Below are 26,762 nucleotides of genomic sequence, written 5' to 3' on the forward strand. Positions count from 1 at the left end.
GACCCCGTGTCAGCTGACAGATCACCAGTGAGGCCTAATTGTGGATTTACGCCCTTAGTTGACAAGCGCTTGGAGACAAAAGACACCTCACATGTATCCTGTGAGCAGGTCACTTTTATCTGATATATTAAAAGCCAAAGCAATGTTTTATACCATTTACATCAAATGCATTTCAATGTAACTCATGTAGCCCCCACCATCACCCAGGGTCATATTCTATTTACCATAGCTCAGAACATGTTGTGACTGACTATTGAGAACATACATGATAAGAAGTGTAGTCTCCTTGAAGGGGAGACCATCAGACTACTGCATCAACAGATTCTAGTAATTCTAACACTTAAAGGTAAAAGGCACTTAAAGGCAAGGCAGTTAAAGGCAAACTATTAACCCTTCTATATCATGGTACATATCCTCTTTGTGTGTACACTTGAAAGGCCATATTCTACCTGTGCAAGCTTGTGTGTATATATTATTGCTCATAAGCCAGCATTGTCTACAACATGTATCCAGAACCATTGATCTTGGTTTTCCAGCTTTGGGTACACAACCACTACAAGCTAGCCATTTGGCTGCTATACCACATTTTGCCCAGTCTTCTCTATATATACGTTATTTATTACTTAAATTTATTTCTCTATACACCTCCTTTCTCCTGAGAATGCTTTTCCTACTTCATACTGTGGGGCACTCATTTTTAGGCAACGTGCATCTATAGATATATTGTCTTAATCTGGCTATACTTATTACTTATTGAGATACACTTTCTTCTTATGTGCACACTAGTATGCAATATATATGAGTTGATCTATACTTTCCTTGTATGCTACATTCAGTTTTTTTTATAGTATTTGTATTTTTATGCTCTTGTATTATTTATTATCTCTTTGTAAGTGCGGGCATCTTGTTGTGTGCAGTGCCGAATCATACCATTTCTTTTGTAATAAGTAGTGATGAGCGAATATACTCATTACTCAAGATTTCACGAGCACGCTCGGGTGTTCTCAGAGTATTTTTTTACATTTGGGGGTTACCTGGTTGCTAGGGAATCCCCACATGTACTTATGCTGGCTAACAGATGTAAATCATTCAGCTGCAGTAATAAAAACTAAATTTCCGAGCACTAAAAAATACTCGGAGGACACCAGAGCGTGCTCGGGAAATCTCGAGTAACAAGTATATTTGCTCATCACTAGTAATAAGGCTATTTTTTCTTTCAATCTTTTGTTCCATTTTCTTTTCTGACCATACATTCAGTGTTCTCTCTTGGTTTGCAGTGTTATTCCAAACTGTGTGCCATTAATTCCCTTAGAAAATATGTCACCTTTTCCACATTGTGGTCTATTTAATTTTTCCAAGTTGATGTGTATGAATTTCTACTTTCAGTATGTGTTCATTCTGTCAGCTTCCTTTGCAATTGCCAACCAATGACAGCCCAGAAGTGCTCAATGAGAGACAAATCTGGAGATGTTGCAAAACCATGGAAGCAGTTTTAGACCATGTAGACTGCTAAAAGTAACATCAGCAAAATGCAGCCTTCAATTGTATAGAAAATTGGCTCCTGCAACACTTTCATGTTCCCTCATGAAGGCTTTTTCTTGGCTATGATTGCTTCCAAGACCAAAGGGTTACTCATCATTAAAGAAGATTCACTCCATTTCAAAGTCAATTGGCATCTACCTCTGCACTAGAACAGCCTTTGAGAGTGGTCGCAGGAGGTCAATGGAAAATATGTTGCTAGATGTCTGGCTCGTAGCCTAATGTTGTGCAAATGCCTTCTGATGGTTTGTTTAGACACTGTTTGATACCTTAGGCTTGGTATATAATATCTAATTTAAATATTGGTACATCATTGATAAGTGGTTGCTAGAAATGAGAAGATTGATCCACTTAAGATTGAGTTTCAGTTGAATTTCCTGAAGTTCGCAGTTTCACATAAACATTCTGAGTTCACAGTTCCTCAAAAAAAAAAAAATAACATGTCATCATTTCATCATTTTCCACAATGCTGAAGTATTAGCAAGTGGACTAGCCGTATTCTATATTGACTATCATACCTTTTAAAGTGGTGGATAGTACCTGGGCCATCACAGTTTAGCAGTTCCTCATGGAGGTCAGTTTGTATGTTTGTATAGGAGAATAATGTTCCATCTACAAAGACACTGGGTGAGTTTCTCTCTCGCCTAAAGCTCTTTTGGTCAGCAGGGCAATCTCTCCTCTCTATCATGTTTATTTACCAAGCAATTATTATCTTTCCAGTATTGAGAAACTATAAAACTCCTGGCTAGAGATAGCCAAAAGGAACATTAAGTCCCTAACCTTGCAGGAATACTCTGGGACCTGGTCTGGTAAGTATCATTTTTTGCTATCGTGCTGGATGAGGATGGTCTAGAAGGCAGCGCATTACCTGTATTCTGGACTCTTTGACTGCGGGTGACAGTAGCTATGTAGTCTGTCTCACAGGGGGATAATAACTTGTAGCCATAAGCCTGACAGGCTGTGAGTAACCCTTTCCCCTCCCCCTGACAGACTAGAGATACTACATTATCACCATCCAGTCAGGCTGTTGGTAAGACTCTCCCACCACTCTGGCAGGCTGTGGGTAACCTTTTCTCTCTCCATGACATCCTATGGGAAACACATTCCCATCACCCTGACAGGCTAGTGCTATCACTTTTTTTGTCACCCTGACAGGCTGTCGGTAACACTTTCCCCGCCCCCCAATACCTCAGGAACAGTACTAATCATGGGGCAACTACCAGCGGCCATGTCACAGTCCATTTTGACACTGATCAGCTGCATGCAATCCACTTTATGATCCCAGTGCTTTTCTCATCCTCCACTAATACCTAAGGAGCAGTGCTAATCAAGGGGCAACTACAACTGACCTTGTCCATCTGCTGGGTTGGCTGTAGTGTAAGAGGTGTCGGTTCCTATTATACTATTTCTACTGTGGTGAAATTGACGCCACTTTGTTGGTGTCTGCCACTAATTTTTGTAAATGTGCAGACTCCTGGTTGGGTCTACTTTTTGTGTGTTACCTGTAGCAATAGGCCTCTGAGACCGTCAACTACCCATGTTACTATCCTTAGATTTTTACGCAATAGTAGTCTACAAACCTGATATTTGTGCAACTGAGTGTGGCTGAGCATGAAAGCAGGTTAAGTTGTTGCATGTGGTATCAGGGCTCCCAGCATAGGAGGCCTACACCGATCCCTTATCTACCTTTTCTAAGGCCTCTTTCACACTTCCGTTTTTTGCAATCCATCGCTATCCTTTGTTTTGGGCAAAAAATGGATTCTGCAAATGTGCTCGCAGGATGCGTTTTTTGCCCACAGACTTGTATTAGCGACGGATCACGACGGATTGCCACACATCGTGTCCATCATGTGACGGATCCGTCGTGTTTTGGTGGACTGTCGTCACAAAAAGTTCAATGTAACTTTTTTTTGTACGTCGCGTCCTCCCCGGACTGCAGAATTGGCAGCGGATGCATCGAAAAACTGCATCCACTGCCCACGTCGTGCAGTAAATTCACAACATCCGTCGGTACGTCAGCCCGACACATTGCGACGGACCCGTACTGACGGAAGTATGAAAGAGGCCTTACTGTGACGCTCAATTGAAAGCTGTAACTGCTGGCCAAGACCTGATAACTCATGCATGGCTGATTGCTGCAGTGCGATGCTACAATTTTTACTGTGAGTCAGTTGAGGCCACTTTCCTGGTGTCTGTCCCTTATTTGATGTGTTTTGACAGCTTTTGGGCCCTTTTGAATGTGTTGTGCATGCGTTTGTTTTTGCCTCCCATTGATTTGAGTGGCGTTTGGTTATGTTCGGCCAATATTCGATGAATACATTGGCGAATATTACAAATTTGGTGGTCATTATTCGAACCGAACCTTGAAATTATTTGCTTATCTCTAGTAGTCACACATATCTCCCATCTAGTACTTTACCAGTGACTGTGTCACAATATACAGTATATAAAGTACAATATGCATACGCAGCCTACATTTATAACACTTTTACTAGAATAAAATATATAAGTGGCATGTGCACATTTTGCTTTATTACTGAACCCTTGCTATACAAATGCTTCTCTAAGAGAATTCAACTGATATGTGACATTGCTCAGTGTCATATTTCTTTATACGTTGTGATTTTCTTTTCTTGTTGTGTTAATGGTCCTGCGAAACTCAACATTTGTGACTTCGCTTGCAAAAATCATCGCATTGTACTGCATATGTTAAAAAGAACAAAGGTTTTTTTTTCTGCTTAATACAAAGTCTGTTCTTTATTTTTCTATGATAATAAAATGCAATACTATATTCTGTTGAATAAACTATTTTTTTAATAATAAATTGGAAGTTGAAAAAAAGTTGAACATGTCCTTTGTGTGTCATTCTAAAGAGCCATCATTTCATAATGGTGCTTGCAGAATCAAACTTCATGTCATCCATTTTAGGAAAACATTTTTTTCATTATTTTTGACATCCAGCCTTTAAAGATTTTGATATTTTTAGGGTTATTTGACTTTTGCAAAAGACTTTTAAAGCTGAAAACAAAAAGACAAGCTTCAGCCTTGACTTCAAAGACAGGAAAATGACATTGCAGCATTTACTATCCATTTTAAGTGTCTTAACTGTCACACAATCAAGGCTTTTGGTTTCTCAAAGTCAAAGCATATGCATCTCTGCCATGTTAAATATGCCAACATCACTATTGTTCTGACTTTCACAGATCACAATAAATAATGCCTATGCTAAGTTTTAAGAAAAGGTTGATTTTTGTGTTCCCTGGATAGCTCAGCTTTAGCACATGCTCACGCCACATTATATTTAAATACACTTATCTATTATGTCTGTGTCCTGTTTTTTTTTTTTTTTTTTTAAACCCATCAGTGACCCACAGTCATGTGACACAGACGCTAACGGGCAGAGCTAAGATGCACAAGCAGTTTGCGCAAGTTAAATGCTGCTGTCAGAGATTGACAACTGCATTTAACTAGTTAATAGCCGAGGATGAATCGCGATTAGATCAACTGTCATGTGTCTGAAAAGGTGGTGGCTCATCGCCGGAAACCCACAACAAAGAGGGGAAGCATCCTATAAAGGACATAGTACGTCCAAGGTCATTAAGTGGTTAAATGGACAGCAAATAGAGCCATAGAACTTCATTGCTCCATACACAAATCCGTTTTAAAAGTGGATCTGCTTGTTTGATCTGTGAGACTCAAGAAATGTCCTTTTCTCATCCATTCTACAGATCAGACTCATCCATTAAACTTGACTGAGATCCAGTGAACAGTAATGAAAAAAACAAATACATCCTTTACACTTTGGTGTTAGATCTCTGTTTTATCTGATTTTCAGTAAAACATTTTTGAAAATCAATTGATAACTTAAAGATAGTTAACTTCCTTTAGTTTTTAAAAAATGGATGAGAAAATAAATAATACAATAAAGATGCAAAATGGAGACAGAATGGATGACACAAGAGAAAAACGGTCCATTTTACATGGATACATGCCTATTTTAAGGCATGGACGTGGGAATGCAGACTGAGAAAGAAATTTCAGCGTAGCCTTTTCCCAACTTAAGACATAATAGAAAGCATTATATCAGGTCCTGTTCATGGAGGGGGGCTCAGGTACTGATCCCACAGTATACCTGGTAGATGGAGGCTGTAACATATTTCTGGCATTTCCTGTGACTACAGAGGCCAGAGTGCACTGTAATTGCTTGTACTTCAACAATATGAATGCTGCTGGCAGTCTCTCACATCAGTGCCCAGTGCGTGGTCACCAACTTCACTGGACCCCTTGGTCCTCCTATAAAGCCCAGCCTCTGTGTGGACTTCATAGAAGAATGTTGTTTTTATTATATACTGTATTGCAACACAGTAAAACATCAAAATGCCAGAATTGTAATTTTTTTTTTCAGTTCCAATTTTTTTTCATCACTTAAATAAAAAAAAAGTTTGATACCTTCATAATTATAATGAAAGATCGTTTTTACAGCACAATGAATGCCATAAAAATTAAACCCAAAAATCATTTGTAGAATTGCATTTTTGCAAAATTTCATTTGATTTGGAGTTTTTTTTCTCATTTTCCAGTCCATTGAATGGTAAAATAAATGGTGTCATTCAAAACAACAGCTTGTCCCACAAATATGAATTCCTCTTAATGCTAAAGCTACAGAAAAATTAAAAAGTTTTAACTCTTGGGAATAGGAGAGGAAACAATGAAAGTGTAAAAATGGAATAGCACAGTCAGGAAGGGGTTTGATTATCATTTTAAGGGCTCATACTCACTTATGCGAAATACGGACGAGTGCAATCCGATAAAAAATCGGATTGCACGCGGACCAATGTTATTCAGTGAGTTACATCTCATTTGCTATTTTTTTGTCAGCCAAAATGAGATTGAGGAAAAAATTGCAGCATGCTGCGTATTGCTGCGTAACTTGGACGGAACTCGCAAATGCAAGTCAATGGGTGCGAGAAAGAAATTGCACAGCACTCGCACCATGTGAGTGCTGTCCGATTTTAATGCACCAGTATCCTTTGAAAAGCCGGCAATTCATGTCTGGCGTACAGTAAAACCACACTGACATGTTAAAAATAGAATAGATATATACTCATAGTATATATATATATATATATATATATATATATATATATATATATATATATATAAAAATACAATTCCAAGAAAGAGGCAGCACTCCATTTTTTCAGTGGGAAAATGTGCAGGATTTTAATCAACCCACATGTCTGGGCGACGTTTCGGCTTGAGGCTTGAGAAAGGCTTATTTGTAGCCGAAATGTCGCCCAGACATGTAAGTTGATTAAAATCCTGCACATTTTCCCACTGAAACAATGGAGTGCTGCCTCTTTCTTGGAATTCTATGAAGTTTGGATAATCATTGGACAGATTGTCTAGGGGCCTTGCACCCAAAGATAAGTATTATACTGTGCTGTTCCTTTTTTTGTTTATATATATACATATGTCAGTGACACACACACATATATATATATCTTTATATTTCATAGAGAGATAGATAGCAGAATAGCCAATAATTCATTTGTCAGCTTCTGCAAAATCATTGCAGAAGCTGACAGGATAGGAGACATGGTTTACATACAGTAAAACATTGCAGAACAGTTAGATTAGTGATGAGCGAATTAATTCGGATACCGATAGCCAAACATAAATCGGAAAAAAGTGCAGGAAAATATTTGGTTGTCACAAAAGTATTTTCAGCACTTTAGCAACTATGTTGGTGGTGTATCATGAGCGTTTGGCACGTGTTTGATGAGGGGAGAAGGTTTGCACAGCTCAGAGTCATTTTTCTTTTCCATATCTTTACGTGTGTACATTGAGGCTAGTCAATCAGGGTGCAGGAAACATCCACAATGTCCTGACACAACGATTTGTATCATTGTGTGCTGAAATCATATGTTCCTCTCCATGGAAAATGCAGACATCTTGTTTAGCGCCATTTTTACATTGTAACAGCGCAGAGAGGCTGCTCATGGTGCTGGCACTGTAACAGCAAGATATTAGCCCATTAGCTAGGCGGTTGTATATCATTCAGATAGTGTAACTATTTAGTGTCCAGTGTGGCAGTTAAATTTACCTTGCAGCATTTTTTTGCCATTATTGAGGTTCACAGATAAAACAAGCAGGGCACATATCCTACAATCCTGTAGTGCACTGCTTCCATTGTGCTCCATGCACGAGTATAGCATTCTAAATAATATTTTTTTCACTTGCTAAATGTGAAACAGCCTGCTGTATCCCAGATTTTAGCTAGTTAGCTAGGCGGATGTATATCAGTTAGATAGTGTAGCTAGCTAGTGTCCAGTATGGCTGTTAAATTTACCTTCCAGTATTTTTATTTTTTGGCCATTACTGAGGTCCGCAAACAAAGCCAGCAGTGCACATGTCCTACAAGTGTGTTGTGCACTGCTTCTATTGTGCTCCGTACAAGAGTATAGCATTCTGAATAATCTTTTTTCACTAGCCAAATGTAAAACAGCCTGCTTTATCCCACCTTGCCATTTAGTGCTGTGGTGATATGAAACTGTGTGCACACCTGAGGAACATAAGAAAAATATAATTTTTCACTTGCAAAAAGTTAGACAGCCGTATTACAATTTGTCAATTTGTTTGGTTGAAATTAAGCTGTAGAGGCCTGATCCAGGGGCCACCCAAAAATTTGTGTGTTCCTAATGACGTACAGTAGGAGACCAGACTTTAAAATAGTTTGCAGCATCTCGTGTGTTATAGAGGCCTGATCCAGAGGAGACAAAAAAATATTCTGTTCCTAGTGTCATACAGTAGGGGACCTGACTTTAAAATAGTTTGTAGCATCTAGTGCGTTATATAGGCCTGATCCAGAGGCCACCAAAAATACTTCTGCTCCTAGTGTCATACAGTATAGGACATCTGACTTTCAAATTTTTTGTAGCATATCTTCTTTGTCATAAAGGCCTTATCCACACTCAAACATTTCTTTTTTCTGTGACTAACACGATATAGCACTCATATTTGGGGTAGGTGGTAATGTGTGTGAAAGCACAGATGGGTGAGTCAGAAGAGCTGTTAACATATATGTCATGGTCATCAGAAGAGTGCTCAAAAGCTTCACAGAGTCAAGAGGAGGAAATCTGCACCAATGCCCAAATTTTTTTTCAGCTTGGATCCAGGGCAGGACAAAGTATGGTCCAAACAGCATCCTGAACCTCATCATCAGACTTTAACCTCTCGTGAGGAAGTGATCCTGATGAGACTCAGATATCTGAGGCTCACGCGGACTGTACTGTGCTGTCAGTGCAGGAAGAGGACGATGCTTAATTTCCGCCTGGTAGATACAGATGGTTTCTAAAAGTTGTTGGCCGTAGCAGTCCCCTAGCAACAATTGCCAAGTCGCATTACTTTTCTAAGAAAGCTGTGCCTACGCTAAACCAACATGTTGCATACAAAAACACCATTTCCTTGACTAAATCTCTGTCTGCCAGAGTGCATTTCACCACAGACACTTGGACGAGTAAGCATGGCCAAGGGCTTTACATCTTCCTGACTGAGCACTGGGTGACTCTGGTGGCTGTGGGGACTGGCGCTGCTGCACAAGTCTTGGAATCCCAAGGTTTGCAGGACAAACCTCTACATTTAACACTTCCTTCTCTGCTTCTGCCTTCTCTTCTATCTCCTCTAGGGCCTTCACCTGTGCCTTCAATCTCGGCCTTAATGAGACACGAGTTCCATCAGTGCAGAGCGAATCCCCACCACTTATGTACTGCGCAGCCAGGACTCATCGCAATCAGGCAGTATTAAAATTGATATGCCTTGGAGATCGCAGTCATACAGGCTGAGTTTGATTGCGTGTCCATCTGCTGGATTGGGTGTAGTGGAAAACCTGTTGGTCCCTATTATACTATTTCTACTGTGGTGAAATTGATGCCACTTCTGTGGTGTGAAAATCTAATTTGTTTAAATGTGAAAACTCCAGGCTGGATGTCCATCTGCTGGACTGGGTGTAGTAGAAGACCTTTCGGTACCTATTGTACTATTTCTACTGTGGAAAATTGATGCCACTTTTTTCATTGTCTGCCAATAATTTTTGGAAAAGTGGACACTCCTGATTGGGTGTCCATCTGCTGGATTGGGTGTAGTGGAAGACCTGTCGATGCCTATTACATTATTTTTACTGTGGTGAAATTGATGCTACTTCTGTCGTGTAAGGCTTTCATTTTTTTAAAGGTGAACACTCCTGGTTGGGTGTCCATCTGCTGGATTCGGCGTAGTGGAAGACCTGTCGGTCTCCATTATACTATGTCTACTGTGGTGAAATTAATGCCACTTCTGTGGTGTAAGGCCCTCATTTGTTTAAATGTGAACGCTCCTGGTTGAGTGTCCATTTGCTGTATTATGCATAGTCGGTTCCTATTATACTATTTCTACTGTGGTGAAATTGATGCCAATTTGACAGTGTCTGCCACTAATTTTTGAAAATGTGTAGACTCCTGGTTGGGTCTTCTTCATGCGTGTTGCCTGTAGCAGTAGGCCTCCGAGATCGTCGGGTCTCCAGTTCCTTGGACTCAACTACCCATGTTACTATCCTTAAATTTTTCTGGCAATAGTAGTCTACAAATCTAATATTTGGGCCACCTGAGTGTGGCTCAGCATGAAAGCAGTTAGAGATGTTGCATGTTTTATCAGGGCTCTCAGCAAAGGATGCCTACCCCGATCCCTCATCCACCTTGTCTTACTGTGATGTTCATTTGAAAGCTGTAAAGGTTGTCCTAGATCGTGATACCTCATGCCTGGCTGATTGCTGCAGTTTCATGCTGCAATTTTTACTGTGGGTGATTTGAGGCCACTTTCCTGGTGTCTGTCCCTCATTTGATGTGTTTTGGCAGCATTTGGGGCTGTTGTAAGGTGTTGTGCATGCATTTGCATTTGCCTCCCATTGACTGTAATGGCTTTCGGTTATGTTCAGCAAATATTCGACAAATTAATAGGGGAATATTGCAAATTTGGCGATCGTAATTCTAACCGAACATTGAAATATTTGCTCTTTTCTACTCATCACTAGTGTTGAGCGATACCTTCCGATATGCATTGGTATCAGTATCGGATAGTATCGGCCGATACCGGCAAAATATCGAATCTCGCCGATGCCGATACCCGATACCAATGCATTTCAATGGGACGCAAAGTATCGGAATGATTCCCAGGGTCTGAAGGAGAGGAAACTCTCCTTCAGGCCCTGGGATCCATATTCATGTGTAAAATAAAGAATTAAAATAAAAAATATGGATATACTCACCTCTCCGGCGGCCCCTGGATCTTACCGCTGTAACCGGGAGCCTCCGTTCCTAAGAATGAGCGCGTGAAGGGCCTTCGATGACGTTGCGGCTTCTGATTGGTCGCGTGACCGCTCATGTGACCACTCACGCGACCAATCACAAGCCGCGACGTCATCGCAGGTCCTTCACGGGCTCATTCTTAGGAACGGAGGCTCACGGTTACAGCGGTAAGGTCCAGGGGCCGCTGGAGAGGTGAGTATATGGATATATATGGATATACTCACCTCTCCGGCGGCCCCTGGACCTTACCGCTGTAACCGGGAGCCTCCGTTCCTAAGAATGAGCCCGTGAAGGACCTGCGATGACGTCGCGGCTTGTGATTGGTTGCGTGAGCGGTCACATGAGCGGTCACGCGACCAATCAGAAGCTGCGACGTCATTGAAGACTCTTCACGCGCTCATTCTTAGGAACGGAGGCTCCCGGTTATAGCGATAAGATCCAGGGGCCGCCGGAGAGGTGAGTATATCCATATTTTTTATTTTAATTCTTTATTTTACACATGAATATGGATCCGATACCGATTCCCGATACCACAAAAGTATCGGAACTCGGTATCGGAATTCCAATACCGCAAGTATCGGCCGATACCCGATACTTGCGGTATCGGAATGCTCAACACTACTCATCACTACTGATTATCTTTCTAAATGTTTTTCATTGAAACAGGCTATCAGTGTGTCACTTACATCCACAGTGACTTCCCTACAGTACTGAACACAGTACTTCTCTGTGTTCTCTTTACTTCATTTCTGAATGTGGATTTTTTCTGAAAAGCACTTTTTGCATACCCTTATTGTAGTTACCTCAGTATGTACAATATAAAATTTGTTTATCACTAAGTATTTTTGTTACTAGTTGTTCATCCTTTTTAGTCTGATTGTTTGTGCATGTCTATAAGTGTAATAAAATGTAATACTTTTTGGCCTTTAAAACCCCTTTTGTAGTGTTGCTAAAAGGGAACCTGTAACCAGAAAAAACACTATTAACCTGCAGATATGATAGTATTATAATGCTGGCCAGTGCTTGCACATATGCTAACGCTGAAGGGAGAACATTAACTTTATTCTCCATAGCAGCATTCTCGTTTCAATCCCGGCTCTGAGTATAGAGAGCTGCAGCTGTAACTGCACCCTCAGCACTGACTAACATTCCATCTGCATTGGGGTCTGATTACCGGTGGTGCGGTTACAGACGCCTCTCTGTATACTTATAGCGGTGACTGAACCCATGCCAGAGCCACCCCGGGACTTAAACCACTCCTCAGACCCTAACTAACAGCAGGCCCTAATGCAGAGCCAGTATTAATCAGGGCCAGGTGCGCAATTTAATTCTTGGGGCAGTGAAGGCACTGGTTCGGTCACCGCTCTGAGTAGTGGCTGTAACCGCACCCCAGTCAAAGACTGACAGTCCCTCTGCATTGGGACTAGCCAGGGGTGTGATTAAAGCAGCCGCTTTGCATACTTAGAGCAGTGACTGAAACTGCGCTGAGTCCACCACTGTGACTGCCTGAAGCGAGAATGCTGCTGAGGAGAATAAAGTTAATTTTCTCCCTGCAGCGTTAGGTTATGTACAGGCACCGGTCAGCATTATAACGCTGTTAACGTGCAGATGTGAGGTTTATCTGCAGGTTAATAGTATTATGATGCTGACCCTCACTTGTACATAACCTAATGCTGCAGGGAGAAAATGAACTTCCCCAGCAGCAATTGAATCCAATTGAAAAGTAACCAATGTCAATATGCAGGATATAATGCAGGGTACTGAGTATTTTAGAATAGTATTTGTTGTAAGGGATAAAGGCATTAATAAATTATTTGTGTTGTTTCAAAGTATGTAAAATCACTGAAAAAACAGTAGGCGTAAGAGGCTTAAGGCATATGAATTAAAAGAATGCAATTTATTTACTGCTACATACCTATAAAATGGTTGCGTTGAGGATAGTATTGGAGGGTTCTGTTAGTAGTCTCCCAGCAAAGGAATGGTATAGAATTAAAAAGACCATAATAAAATGCAGTAGCCCAACTTTCAGTCATGTTACATTTAGTGATTAAATAATGTAGACATTTCACTTTAACAGTCATAATATCTTCAGTGCCACAATAACAATAAATGACCACTTAAGGCTGGTTTCACATTTGCATTTTTTGCCGCTGCGTTTTAGCGCAAAAAAACGCATGCGTTTTTTTTCCTATATTTAACATTAAAAACGCATGTGTTTTTTTTGCATGCGTTTTGCCGCGTTTGTCGACGCATGCATTTTTTCTCTGCTTGCGTTTGGTTGCAGAAATGCAACATGTAGTAATTTCTAGAGGCGTTTTTTTTTTGCCGCAAAACAACGCATGCGTTGTTTTGCGGCAAAAAAACGTATTGCTGTCTATGTAAACGCATGCGTTTTTAAACACATGCGTTTGTTTGTGTTAAAAACGCATGCGTTTTTATAGAAAAAAAAACAAGAATACACACTGCTAAACCACCCCCCACCATCAAGGTGATAAAGGGATCCAAACCCTAACCCTAACCCTACACCTAACCCTAGGGATCCTAACCCTAACCCTACCCCTAACCTTAACCCTACCCCAAACCCCACCCCTAACCCTAGGGATCCTAACCCTACCCCTAACCCTAATCCTACCCCTAACCCTACCCCTAACCCTAGGGATCCTAACCCTAACCCTACCCCTAAGCCACTATAAATAGAAATAGCTAGGGTTAGGGGTAGGGTTAGGGTTAGGATCCCTAGGGATAGGGTTAGGGTTAGGGTTAGGATCCCTAGGGTTAGGGGTACGGTTAGGGTTAGGGTTAGGGTTAGGATCCCTAGGGTTAGGGGTAGGGTTAGGGGTAGGGGTAGGGTTAGGCCCTAACCCTAACCCTACCCCTACCCCTACCCCTATCCCTAGTGATCCTAACCCTAACCCTAACCCTAGCTATTTCTATTTATAGTGGGTTTTCTTGTTGATTTTGGTGATTGGCAGCTGTCACACACTTCTCAGCATGCGTTTCAAAAACGCAAACGCAGGAAAAAACGCATGTAAATGCGGCAAAACGCCGCGTTTGTTTTACAGCATGCAAAAACGCATGCATCTAAAAAACGCAGCGTTTGCATGCGTTTACATGCGTTTTTTCACCACCTGCGTTTGCGTTTAAAACGCTGCGTTTTTAAACACAAATGTGAAACCAGCCTTACACTTAATATGTCCCCTGAGTTCCTCCCTATACAACTCCCCTATAAACAGTAAGATGGGCCCACGGCTCCCTTCTACACAATATGAAGTCCCAACAGTTCCCCTCTACACAGTATGATGTCCCCACAGCTCCTCTCTACAGATCCCTATACACAGTATGATGTCCCCACAGCTCTCCTCAACACAGTGTGATGCCCCCACAGCTCCCCAATCCACAGTAAAATGCACCCAAAAGTGTATGATGCACGCGCACAATACTCCCAACACTGTATAATGTGACTCACAGTTGCCTCAAATTGTATAATGGCCGCTTAGAAGTCCCCACAAAGTATGATGGCCCCCACACTGTAAAATGGAACTTTAGTAGACCCCACACTGTTGGCCCATATAGTGTTTCCACACTATGCACCACACAATATATCATGGCCATCTTAGTAGCTATTACTTTGTATGATAGCCTCCACCATGCATCAGGGCCTCCATAGTAGCCACCACTCTTTATAAGGGCCACACTTAGCAGCATTCACTATATCTGAAGGGCTTCATAGTAGCCCCAACTCTGTATGAGGTCCTCCTTAATAGCCCCACCATGCATTATGGCCGCCTTGGTAGCCCCCACACTGTATGATGGCTCCCCTAGCAGCCTCCACTATTTATGACAGACACCTGAAAGCCTCCACTCTGTATGAGAGATCCCTTTATAACCTCTGCTAAATATGAAGACCTGCTTAGCAGTTTTCATCCTGTATGAGGGCCCCTTAGTAAACCCAACAATGCATGAGGACCCCTTAATTTACTTACAGTATGTGTATCATGTAAGGAATACAGTGAATTTTTAATAAGGTGAATAATTATTGCTGTGGGACGTGGGTTAGTGAGGGCTTTGACACCATGTGAGGGCTAAAAAGGGGGCCCTCATACAGAGTAGGGCTGGAAAGAGGTCAACAATAACATATAAAGTGGGGGGGCTGCAGAGGAGGTTTTTCTAATGAGGTGAATAAATCACTATTATTAAAAAAATATACCTTTATTAATACGATTAAAATAAAAAAAATAAACTTAGTAACTCCTATCCAGCAGCATATATTTGTATATGCTGCTCGCATTCATGCACTATGCACTTTTAAATGCATAAAATGACATTTATTCACATACTTTTTAAAGGTATTTACCTGTGATTTTGATAACACATAGTGGGCATGTCTTTTTCATATCATTCCTGAACTAGTAGATTGGTTATTCTGTCAGGCTGTAGTTTACTAATTTTGATGTTTACAATATGCACTTTGCACTTAATGTGGTATACATCAGTTGATACTTATCTTTTCAATAGCTTTAGCCTATGTTTGAAAAGCTCTTTTTCAGGATTCATGCAATTTCTTTGGTGCAATACTTCATAGGTACTTGCCTTGGGTCCCCTTGACTTTGTGTTTTTTTTTTTTTTGTGGTTCCAGAAGCTTTATTCTGTAATGTTATTTAAAAAAAAACAAAAAAACACTAATTAAAATTATTATATTTTAACCCCTTTACCCCCAAGGGTGGTTTGCACGTTAATGACCTGGCCAATTTTTACAATTCTGACCACTGTCCCTTTATGAGGTTATAACTCTGGAACGCTTCAACGGATCCTGGTGATTCTGACACTGTTTTCTTGAGACATATTGTAGTTCATGGTAGTGGTAACATTTCTTTGATATCACCTGTGTTTATTTGTGAAAAAAATGGACATTTGGCGAAAATTTTAAAAATGTTGCAGTTTTCCAAATTTGAATTTTTATGTAATTAAATCACAGAGATATGTCACACAAAATACTTAATAGGTAACATTTCCCACATGTCTACTTTACATCAGCACAATTTTGGAACCAAATTTTGTTTTTATTAGGGAGTTATAAGGGTTAAAAGTTGACCAGCAATTTCTCATTTTTACAACACCATATTTTTTTAGGGACCACATCATATTTGAAGTCATTTTGAGGGGTCTATATGATAGAAAATAACCAAGTGTGACACCATTATAAAAACTGCACCCCTCAAGATGCTCAAAACCATGTTCAAGAAGTTTATTAACCCTTCAGGTGTTTCACAGGAATTTTTGAAATATTTAAATAAAAATGAACATTTAACTTTTTTTCACAAAAAAATTATTTCAGCTCCAATTTGTTTTATTTTACCAAGGGTAACAGGAGAAAATGGACACCAAAAGTTGTTGTACAACGATACCCCATATGTGAAGGTAAACCACCTGTTTGGGTGCATGACAGAGCACGGAAGCGAAGGAGCACCATTTGACTTTTCAATGCAAAATTGACTGGCATTGAGATGGGATGCCATGTTGCGTTTGGAGAGCCCCTATTGTGCTTAAACATTGAAAGCCCCCACAAGTGACACAATTTTGGAAATTAGACCTCCTAAGGAACTTATCTAGATGTGTGGTGAGCACTTTGACCTATTAAGTTATTCACAGAAGTTTATAATGCAGAGCCGTAAAAACAAATAATAATATTTTTTCACAAAAATGATATTTTCACCCCAAGTTTTTTATTTTTCCAAGGGTAGGAGAAGAAGTTGGACCCCAAAAGTTGTTGTACAATTTGTCCTGAGTATGCTGATACCCCATATGTGGGGGTAAACCACTGTTTGGACACATAGCAGAGCTCGGAAGGGAAGGAGGGCCATTTTACTTTTCAATGCAAAATTGACTGGAATTGAGATGGGACGCCATGTTGCGTTTGGAGAGCTACTGATGTGCCTAAACATTGAAACTCCCACAAGTGACACCATTTTGTAAAGTAGACCCCCTAAGGAGCTCATGTAGATGTGTTGTGAGAGCTTTGAACCCACAAGTGTTTCACTGCAGTTTAAAATGCAGAGCCATGAAAATAAAAATTCTTTTTTTCCCCAAAAAATTATTTTTTAGCCCCCAGTTTTGTATTTTCCCAAGGGTAAGAGGACAATTTGGACCCCAAACGTTGTTGTCCAATTTTTCCTGAGTACACTGATACCCCATATGTGGGGGGAACCACCGTTTGGGAGCATAAGAGAGATCGGAAGGGAAGGAGCGCCATTTGGAATGCAGACTTAGATGGAATGGTCTGCAGGCGTCACATTGCGTTTGCAGAGCCCCTAATGTACCTAAACAGTAGAAACCCCCTACAAGTAACCCAATATTGGAAACTAGACTCCCCAAGGAACTTATCTAGATGTGTTGTGAGAACTTAGAACCCTCAAGTGTTTCACTACAGTTTATATCGCAGAGCAGTGAAAATAAAAAATCCTTTTTTTTCCACAAAAATTATTTTTAGCCCCCAGTTTTGCATTTTTCCAAGGGTATCAGTTGAAATTGAACCCAAAAAGTTGTTATCCAAATTGTCATGAGTACGCTAATACCCAATATGTGGGGGAAACCACCGTTTGAGAGCATGGCAGAGCTCGGAAGGGAAGGAGCACCATTTGGAATGCAGACTTAGATGGATTGGTCTGCAGGCATTATGTTGCATTTGCAGAGCCCCTGATGTAACTAAACAGTAGAAACCCCCCACAAGTGACCCCATATTGGAAACTAGACCCCCCAAGGAACTTACCTAGATGTGTTGTGAGAACTTTGAACCAACAAGTGTTTCACTACAGTTTATAACGCAGAGCCGTCAAAATGAAAAATCTTTTTTTTCCACAAAAATTATTTTTTAGCCCCCAGTTTTGCATTTTCCCAAGGGTTACAGGAGAAATTGGACCCCAAAAGTCGTCCAATGTGTCCTGAGTACGCTGACACCCCATATGTTGGGGTAAACCCATGTTTGGGCGCACGGGAGAGCTCGGAAGGGAAGGAGCACTGTTTTACTTTTTCAATGCGGAATTGGCTGGAATTGAGATTGGATGCCATGTCACATTTGGAGAGCGCCTGATGTGCCTAAACAGTGGAAACCCCCAATTATAACTGAAACCCTAATCCAAACACACCCCTAATCCTAATCCCAATGGTAACCCTAACCACACCCCTAACCCTGACACACCTCTAACCCTAATCCCAACCCTTTTCCCAACCATAAAAGTAATCCAAACACTAACCTGTCATGATCTCTGCAGGCAGAGATCATAGCAAGCCTATAGAGGGACAAGCTCTCGGAAGATGGAACTATACTGACCATGAACTAAGCCTGCCGCGCAACTAGAAATAGCCAGGTAGCATTTCCTATTTATCGCTAGATGCCCAGCTCTGGCCTAAGACCTAAATAGCTAGCAGAGGGAAATATAAGACCTGGCTCACCTCTAGAGAAATATTCCAAAGAAGACAGTAGCCCCCCACATATAATGACGGTGAGTTCAGATGAAACAACAAACGCAGCAGGAAAATAGTCTTAGCAAATTTGAGGTCCGCTTACTAGATAGCAGAAGACAGATAGTATACTTTCATGGTCAGCAGAAAAACACTAACAAAACACCATCCAGAGATTACCTTAAACTCTGGCATTAACTCATAACGCCAGAGTAGCAATCCCTGATCAACGAGAGCTTTCCAGACACAGTAACAAAACTTCAGCTGTGAACTGGAACAAATAGGCAAAACAAAACATGGACAAAAGTCCAACTTATCTAGTAGTTGTCTAGAAGCAGGAACAAGCACTGAGAGGCATCAGATAACATTGTTGACCGGCAAGAAACCACCAGAGAAATGAGCTTAAATAGCGACACCCACTACTGATGGAATCAGGTGAAACAGGAAAGAGGATGACAAGTCCAATTCCACAAGCGGCCACCGGGGGAGCCCAGAATCCAAATTCACAACAGTACCCCCCCCTCAAGGAGGGGGCACCGAACCCTCACCAGATCCACCAGGGCGACCAGGATGAGCCCTATGGAAGGCACGAACAAGATCAGAAGCATGAACATCAGATGCATTGACCCAAGAATTATCCTCCTGGCCGTAACCCTTCCAGTTGACCAGATATTGGAGTTTCCGTCTGGAAACACGAGAGTCCAAAATTTTCTCCACAACGTACTCCAACTCACCCTCAACCAACACCGGAGCAGGAGGCTCAACTGAAGGTACAACAGGTACCTAATACCTGCGCAATAACGACCGATGAAAAACGTTATGAATGGAAAAGGACGCAGGGAGGTCCAAACGGAAAGAAACAGGATTAAGAATCTCCAATATTCTATAAGGGCCGATGAACCGAGGTTTAAACTTAGGAGAAGAGACCCTCATAGGGACAAAACGAGAAGACAACCACACTAAATCTCCAACACAAAGCCGAGAACCAACACGACGATGACGGTTGGCAAAACGCTGAGTCTTCTCCTGGGACAACTTCAAATTGTCCATAACCTGCCCCCAGATGTGATGCAATCTCTCCACCACCGCATCCACTCCAGGACAATCCGAGGATTCCACCTGACCGGAGGAAAATCGAGGGTGAAACCCCGAATTACAGAAAAACGGGGACACCAAGGTGGAAGAACTGGCCCGATTATTGAGGGCGAACTCTGCCAATGGCAAAAAAGCAACCCAATCATCCTGGTCAGCAGAGACAAAACACCTCAGATATGTCTCAAGGGTCTGATTAGTCCGCTCGGTCTGGCCATTAGTCTGAGGGTGAAAAGCAGATGAAAAAGACAAATCTATGCCCATCCTAGCACAGAATGCCCGCCAAAATCTAGACACAAATTGGGTACCTCTGTCAGAAACAATATTCTCAGGAATACCGTGCAATCGGACAACATTCTGAAAAAACAGAGGAACCAACTCAGAAGAAGAAGGCAACTTGGGCAGAGGAACCAAATGGACCATTTTAGAGAAACGGTCACAGACCACCCAGATGACAGACATCTTCTGGGAAACAGGCAGATCTGAAACAAAATCCATCGAGATGTGTGTCCAAGGCCTCCTAGGAATAGGCAAGGGCAACAGCAGTCCGCTAGCCCGAGAACTACAAGACTTGGCCCGAGCACAAACGTCACACGACTGCACAAAGACTCGCACATCTCGTGACAGAGAAGGCCACCAGAAGGATCTTGCCACCAAATCCCTGGTACCAAAAATTCCGGGATGACCTGCCAATGCAGAAGAATGTACCTCAGAGATGACTCTGCTGGTCCAATCATCCGGAACAAACAGTCTATCAGGCGGACAACGATCCGGTCTATCCGCCTGAAACTCTTGCAAGGACCGCCGCAGATCAGGAGAAACGGCCGACAAAATTACTCCCTCCCTAAGGATACCTGTGGGTTCAGAATTACCAGGAGAGTCCGGGTCAAAACTCCTAGAAAGGGCATCTGCCTTAACATTCTTAGAACCCGGTAGGTATGACACCACAAAATTAAAGCGAGAAAAAAATAAAGACCAGCGCGCCTGTCTAGGATTCAGGCGTCTGGCAGTCTCAAGATAAATCAAATTTTTGTGGTCAGTCAATACCACCACCTGATGCCTAGCCCCCTCGAGCCAATGGCGCCACTCCTCAAACGCCCACTTCATGGCCAAAAGCTCCCGATTCCCAACATCATAATTCCGCTCTGCGGGCGAAAATTTGCGAGAAAAGAAGGCACAAGGCCTAATGACGGAGCAGTCGGAACCTTTCTGCGACAACACTGCCCCAGCTCCGATCTCCGAAGCGTCAACCTCAACCTGAAAAGGCAGATTCACATCAGGCTGACGCAACACAGGGGCAGAGGCAAAACGGCGCTTAAGCTCCTGAAAGGCCTCTACAGCATGAGGGGACCAATTAGCAACATCAGCGCCTTGTCTGGTCAAATCAGTCAGTGGTTTAACGACATCCGAAAAACCAGCAATAAATCGGCGGTAAAAGTTGGCAAAGCCCAAAAATCTCTGAAGACCCTTAAGAGAGGAGGGCTGAGTCCAGTCACAAATAGCTTGCACCTTGACGGGATCCATCTCAATGGAAGAGGGAGAAAAAATATACCCCAAAAAGGAAATTTTCTGGACCCCAAAAACGCACTTAGACCCCTTCACACATAAAGAATTAGACCGCAGAACCTGAAAAACTCTCCTGACCTGCTGGACATGAGAGTCCCAGTCATCAGAAAAAATCAGAATATCATCCAGATATATTATCATAAATTTATCCAGAAAATCGCGGAAAATATCATGCATAAAAGACTGGAAAACCGAAGGGGCATTAGAAAGACCAAAAGGCATGACCAAATACTCAAAGTGGCCCTCGGGCGTATTAAATGCGGTCTTCCACTCATCCCCCTGCCTGATCCGCACCAAATTATACGCCCCACGAAGATCAATTTCAGAGAAGGTCCGGTCAAACTGTCATGATCTCTGCAGGCAGAGATCATAGCAAGCCTATAGAGGGACAAGCTCTCGGAAGATGGAACTATACTGACCATGAACTAAGCCTGCCGCGCAACTAGAAATAGCCAGGTAGCATTTCCTATTTATCGCTAGATGCCCAGCTCTGGCCTAAGACCTAAATAGCTAGCAGAGGGAAATATAAGACCTGGCTCACCTCTAGAGAAATATTCCAAAGAAGACAGTAGCCCCCCACATATAATGACGGTGAGTTCAGATGAAACAACAAACGCAGCAGGAAAATAGTCTTAGCAAATTTGAGGTCCGCTTACTAGATAGCAGAAGACAGATAGTATACTTTCATGGTCAGCAGAAAAACACTAACAAAACACCATCCAGAGATTACCTTAAACTCTGGCATTAACTCATAACGCCAGAGTAGCAATCCCTGATCAACGAGAGCTTTCCAGACACAGTAACAAAACTTCAGCTGTGAACTGGAACAAATAGGCAAAACAAAACATGGACAAAAGTCCAACTTATCTAGTAGTTGTCTAGAAGCAGGAACAAGCACTGAGAGGCATCAGATAACATTGTTGACCGGCAAGAAACCACCAGAGAAATGAGCTTAAATAGCGACACCCACTACTGATGGAATCAGGTGAAACAGGAAAGAGGATGACAAGTCCAATTCCACAAGCGGCCACCGGGGGAGCCCAGAATCCAAATTCACAACACTAACCCTAACTTTAGCCCCAACCCGAACCCTAACTTTAGCCCCAACCCTAACCCTAACTTTAGCCCCAACCCTAACTCTAGCCCTAACCCTACCCCTAACCCTAGCCCTAGCCCTAACCCTAACCCTAGCCCTAACCCTGACCCTAGCCCTAACCCTAACCCTAGCCCTAACCCTAACCCTAGCTGTAACCCTAACCCTAGCCCTAACCCTAATGGGAAAATGGAAATAAATTTTTTTTTTTTTTTTTTAATTTTTTCCTAACTAAGGGGGTGATGAAAGGGGGTTTGATTTACTATTTATAGCGGGTTTTCTAGGGGATTTTTATGATTGGCAGCCGTCACACACTAAAAGACACTTTTTATTACAAAAAATTATTTTTGCGTTACCACATTTTGAAAGCTATAATTTTTCCATATTTTGGTCCACAGAGTCATGTGAGGTCTTGTTTTTTGCTGGACGAGTTGATGTTTTTATTGGTAACATTTTCAGGCACGTGACTTTTTTTATCGCTTTTTATTCCGATTTTTGTGAGGCAGAATGACCAAAAACCAGCTATTCATGAATTTCTTTTTTTTGGGGGGGGGCATTTCTACCGTTCCACATTTGGTAAAATGGATAAAGCAGTTTTATTCTTCAGGTCAGTACGATTACAGCGATACCTCATTTATATCATTTTTTATGCTTTGGCGCTTTTATACAATAAAAACTATTTTATAGAAAAAAAAATATTTTTGCATCACTTTATTCTGAGGACTATAACTATTTTATTTTTTCGCTGATGATGCTGTATGGCAGCTCGTTTTTTGCGGGACAAGATGACGTTTTCAGCGGTTCCATGGTCATTTATATACGTCTTTTAGATCGCGTGTTATTCCACTTTTTGTTCGGCGGTATGATAATAAAGCGTTTTTTGCCTCGTTTTTTTTTCACTGTTCACTGAAGGGGTTAACTAGTGAGACAGTTTTATAGGTCAGGTCGTTATAGACATGGCGATACTGAATATGTGTACTTTTATTGTTTTTTTATTTAGATAAAGAAATATATTTATGGGTACAATATTTAATTTTTTTTTAGGATTTTTTTTTTAAATTTTTTTTACACATCTGAATATTTTGTTTTTACACTATAACATTGCCCTGGGGGGGGGGCATCATGTTATAGTGTAAGATTGCTGATCTGACACTTTGCTGTGCACTGTGTCAGATCAGCGATCTGACGTGCACTCTTGGAGGCTTCCCAGTGCCTGTTCCGAGCAGGCGCTTGTAAGCCACCTCCCTGCAGGACCCGGATGCAGCCCCGTGGCCATTTTGGATCCAGGGCCTTCAGAGAGAAGAAGGTAGGAGACCCTCAGAGCAACACGATCACATCGCGTTGCTGCGAGGGTCTCAGGGAAGCACACAGGGAGTCCCCTCCCTGCGCGATGCTTCCCTATACCACAGGAACACTGCGATCATGTTTGATCGCAGTGTGCCGGGGGTTAATGTGTCTGGGGTGGTCCGTGACCGCTCCTGGCACATAGTGCTGGATGTCAGCTGTGATAGTCAGCTGACACCCGGCTGCGATCGGCCGCGCTCCCCCCGTGAGCGCGGCTGATCACGCTGGACGTACTATTCTATCCTTGGGAAGTAGGGCCCACCCCACATGGATGGAACAGTACGTCCAATGGTAGAAAGGGTTTAATTATACACATCTTGCATTTATCGTCCTCTTGAACTCATATTGGTGGGTGTGTGTATCAAAATTTTAAGTCCTTCTAGTTCAACCTATATCCTAACCTAACATGCCCTAACATGTTGTTCCAGAGAGGAAGGCAAAAAAAAAAACCATGTGGTAAACAGTAAGCTCCACATTGGTGAAAAAAAATTCCTTCCCGACTCCACATACGTCAATCAGACTAGTTCCCTGGATCAACACCCTATCAAGGAATCTAGTACAGTGCCTTGCGAAAGTATTCGGCCCCCTGGAACTTTTCAACCTTTTCCCCATATCATGCTTCAAACATAAAGATACCAAATGTAAATTTTGGTCAAGAATCAACAACAAGTGGAACATAATTGTGAAGTTAAATGAAATTTATTGGTTATTTTACATTTTTATGTAAATTCAAAAACTGAAAACCGGGGCTTGCAATATTATTTGGCCCCTTTACTTTCAGTGCAGCAAACTCACTCCAGAAGTTCATTGTGGTTCTCTGATTGATCCAATGTTGTCCTAAATGCCTAATGATGATAAATAGTGTTGAGGGATACCTTCCAATATCGGAAAGTATCGGTATCGGAAAGTATCGGCCGATACCGTCAAAATATCGGATCTAATCCGATACCGATACCCGATCCCAATGCAAGTCAATGGGACGAAAATATCGGAATTAAAATAAACCCTTTCTTTCCTTGTAGGTTAATTCTACATGAAGGAAAACAACTAAGAATAATGTAGGATGTATTGGGGGACGTGGCGGAGACATTAAAGGCACAGAGGTTTAGCCCAATGTAATAGAATAGCAGGATTTTGTTGTTTTTTTTATGACGTTCGGCGTTAGAAAGATTTTGACTATGTTATTTTTTTTTTTATTTTGTCAGATATTGATGTTTCACTACTTCCACGCCCTTCACCTTCTTTTTTACTTCTCCCACACTTTCTTCTTCATTATCCTCATCATCAGCTTCTTTGACATCAACTTCTTCACCTTATTCATCTTCTTCTTCATCTTCTACCTATTATTTTTTTGGTTACATTGTTCATATTCTTTTTATTTTACTATTATCTTCATCATATTCTACTTCTTCATCATATTCTTATTTGTGACAGGCATTCCCGTAGTTGTTATCTATAAAAGTTTGAAGATTACACCTTCCGTTCTGCCTGTCACAAAACAGTTACATTTGTCCGCGTTCAGTTTGGCCTGCAGCATCAGGCTTTATCCAGGGGCACCACGAGGAGGAACGGACTCACCCCATACACTGCTTAGTCTTCTTCTGCTTATAATTTAGATAATATTTTTTGCTCTGATATTTAGTGTTATGCTTAATGTTCTTCTGCTCTTTGTTCTGAAGCCTCTTGTTCTTCTGCTTCTCGGTCTTCCAGGTCGTCGTTGTCTCCAGGGTCGTCATCTCCGGGGTCGTCGTCATCGGGGTGGTCTTCAGGGTCGTCGTCTCCGGGGTCGTCGTCATCGGGGTGGTCTTCAGGGTCATCGTCTCCAGGGTCGTCGTCATCACGGTGGTTGTCGTCTCTGGTGTCGTCGTCATCTTAGGGGTGGTCTTCCGGGTCATCGTGTTTAGTCTCTTGAACTTGGAAATGTAGCAGAAGGTACAAGAAGGCTGAGAAAATGCCGAGAACCAGCTGATGGAACTGGAACTCGGATGGCTACCCGAAGGTCCAAGAGCCAATGGAACTACCAAGGACCAGCTGACGTTACTGGAACCCGGTTACTAAGCAGGAGGTACCCGTGCCTGAAAGCACTACCAAGGACCACCTGACGTTGGTGGAACTCGGATACCCAGAGGGAGGCACCTAAGGCAAAGGCTCTGCCCGGAACCAGCTGACGGTACTGGAACCAGGATGGGGAACAGAAGGTACAAGAGCAAAAGACACTGCCGAGAACCAGCTGACGGTGCTGGAACCCGGATGGGTAGCCGAAGGTCCAAGAGCCAATGGAACGACCGAGGACCAGCTGACGTTACTGGAACCCGGTTACTAAGCAGGAGGTACCCGTGCCTGAAAGCACTACCAAGGACCACCTGACGTTGGTGGAACTCGGATACCCAGAGGGAGGCACCTAAGCCAAAGGCTCTGCCCGGAACCAGCTGACGGTACTGGAACCAGGATGGGGAGCAGAAGGTACAAGAGCAAGTGTCTGCGTGGCTTTTGCAGGACACGATGCCGGCTGCACAGCAGGGGAACAGCTGGCGGTGCTGAACCCCACTGACACATTGGCTGGTGTTTTTCTCTGTGCAACTAGCAGTACCGGGCCCCAACTGGCGATGTTAGAGCCCGGGGTCAGCAGGAGGAGGAGAGGGAGCAGAGTGTAGGCCGAAGCCTGCACTGGCGGCAGCTTTGGGTCTGTTGTGCCTGCGTGGCAGTTGCAGGACACGTTGCCGGCTGCACAGCAGGGGAACAGCTGGCGGTGCTGAACCCCACTGACACATTGGCTGGTGTTTTTCTCTGTGCAGCTAGCAGTACCGGGCCCCAACTGGCGGTGTTGGAGCCCGGGCTCTGCAGGGGGAGCAGAGTGTAGGCCGAAGCCTAATTGAACCAATTTCAAAGGTAACCTTTAACCCCCCCTCAGGGGTTACAAAGTAGAAGAGCCACAGCTTATGCAGCAGTAGTGCTGCACAAGTCAAAGGTTTCTCTTTTAATTTTGCTCCTTGCACACGCTGAATGAAACACGTATAACATTTAGCCCTTTATACAGTCAAACTGTGTTGGAGGCGCGAGTTCCCTTTGTAATGAGACGCAGCACAGATGTCAAGAATCCCACCTTGGTGCAGGGTGCAGCCTCCTGAGCGTTGTTATTTGCTGTACAGGAGTCTGCGCTGTCGTGTTATCCCCTGGCCTAGCGCTGTTAGCGCTGCCCATCTTCTGACATCATTTAATGTCGGCCGGTGCGGTTCGCGATGACCATGAATCCCAGCCCCGCGGTGTCTTAACATTGTTAAAACACTGCGGGGCTGGGATTCATGGCCTGGCGCAGCACATATGTTCGC

At 42.5% G+C, this 26,762-nt stretch overlaps 1 long non-coding RNA gene across 1 annotated transcript in view; it reads right to left on the minus strand.

Annotated features, from left to right (window-relative positions):
* The window catches only part of LOC143773849 (uncharacterized), a 931,701-nt gene that overhangs the window by 391,798 nt on the left and 513,141 nt on the right, over positions 1-26,762 (minus strand). The gene's annotated exons all lie outside the window — the stretch shown is intronic.

Source organism: Ranitomeya variabilis, chromosome 5, assembly GCF_051348905.1.
Source record: "Ranitomeya variabilis isolate aRanVar5 chromosome 5, aRanVar5.hap1, whole genome shotgun sequence".
NCBI classification, from domain to species: domain Eukaryota; kingdom Metazoa; phylum Chordata; class Amphibia; order Anura; family Dendrobatidae; genus Ranitomeya; species Ranitomeya variabilis.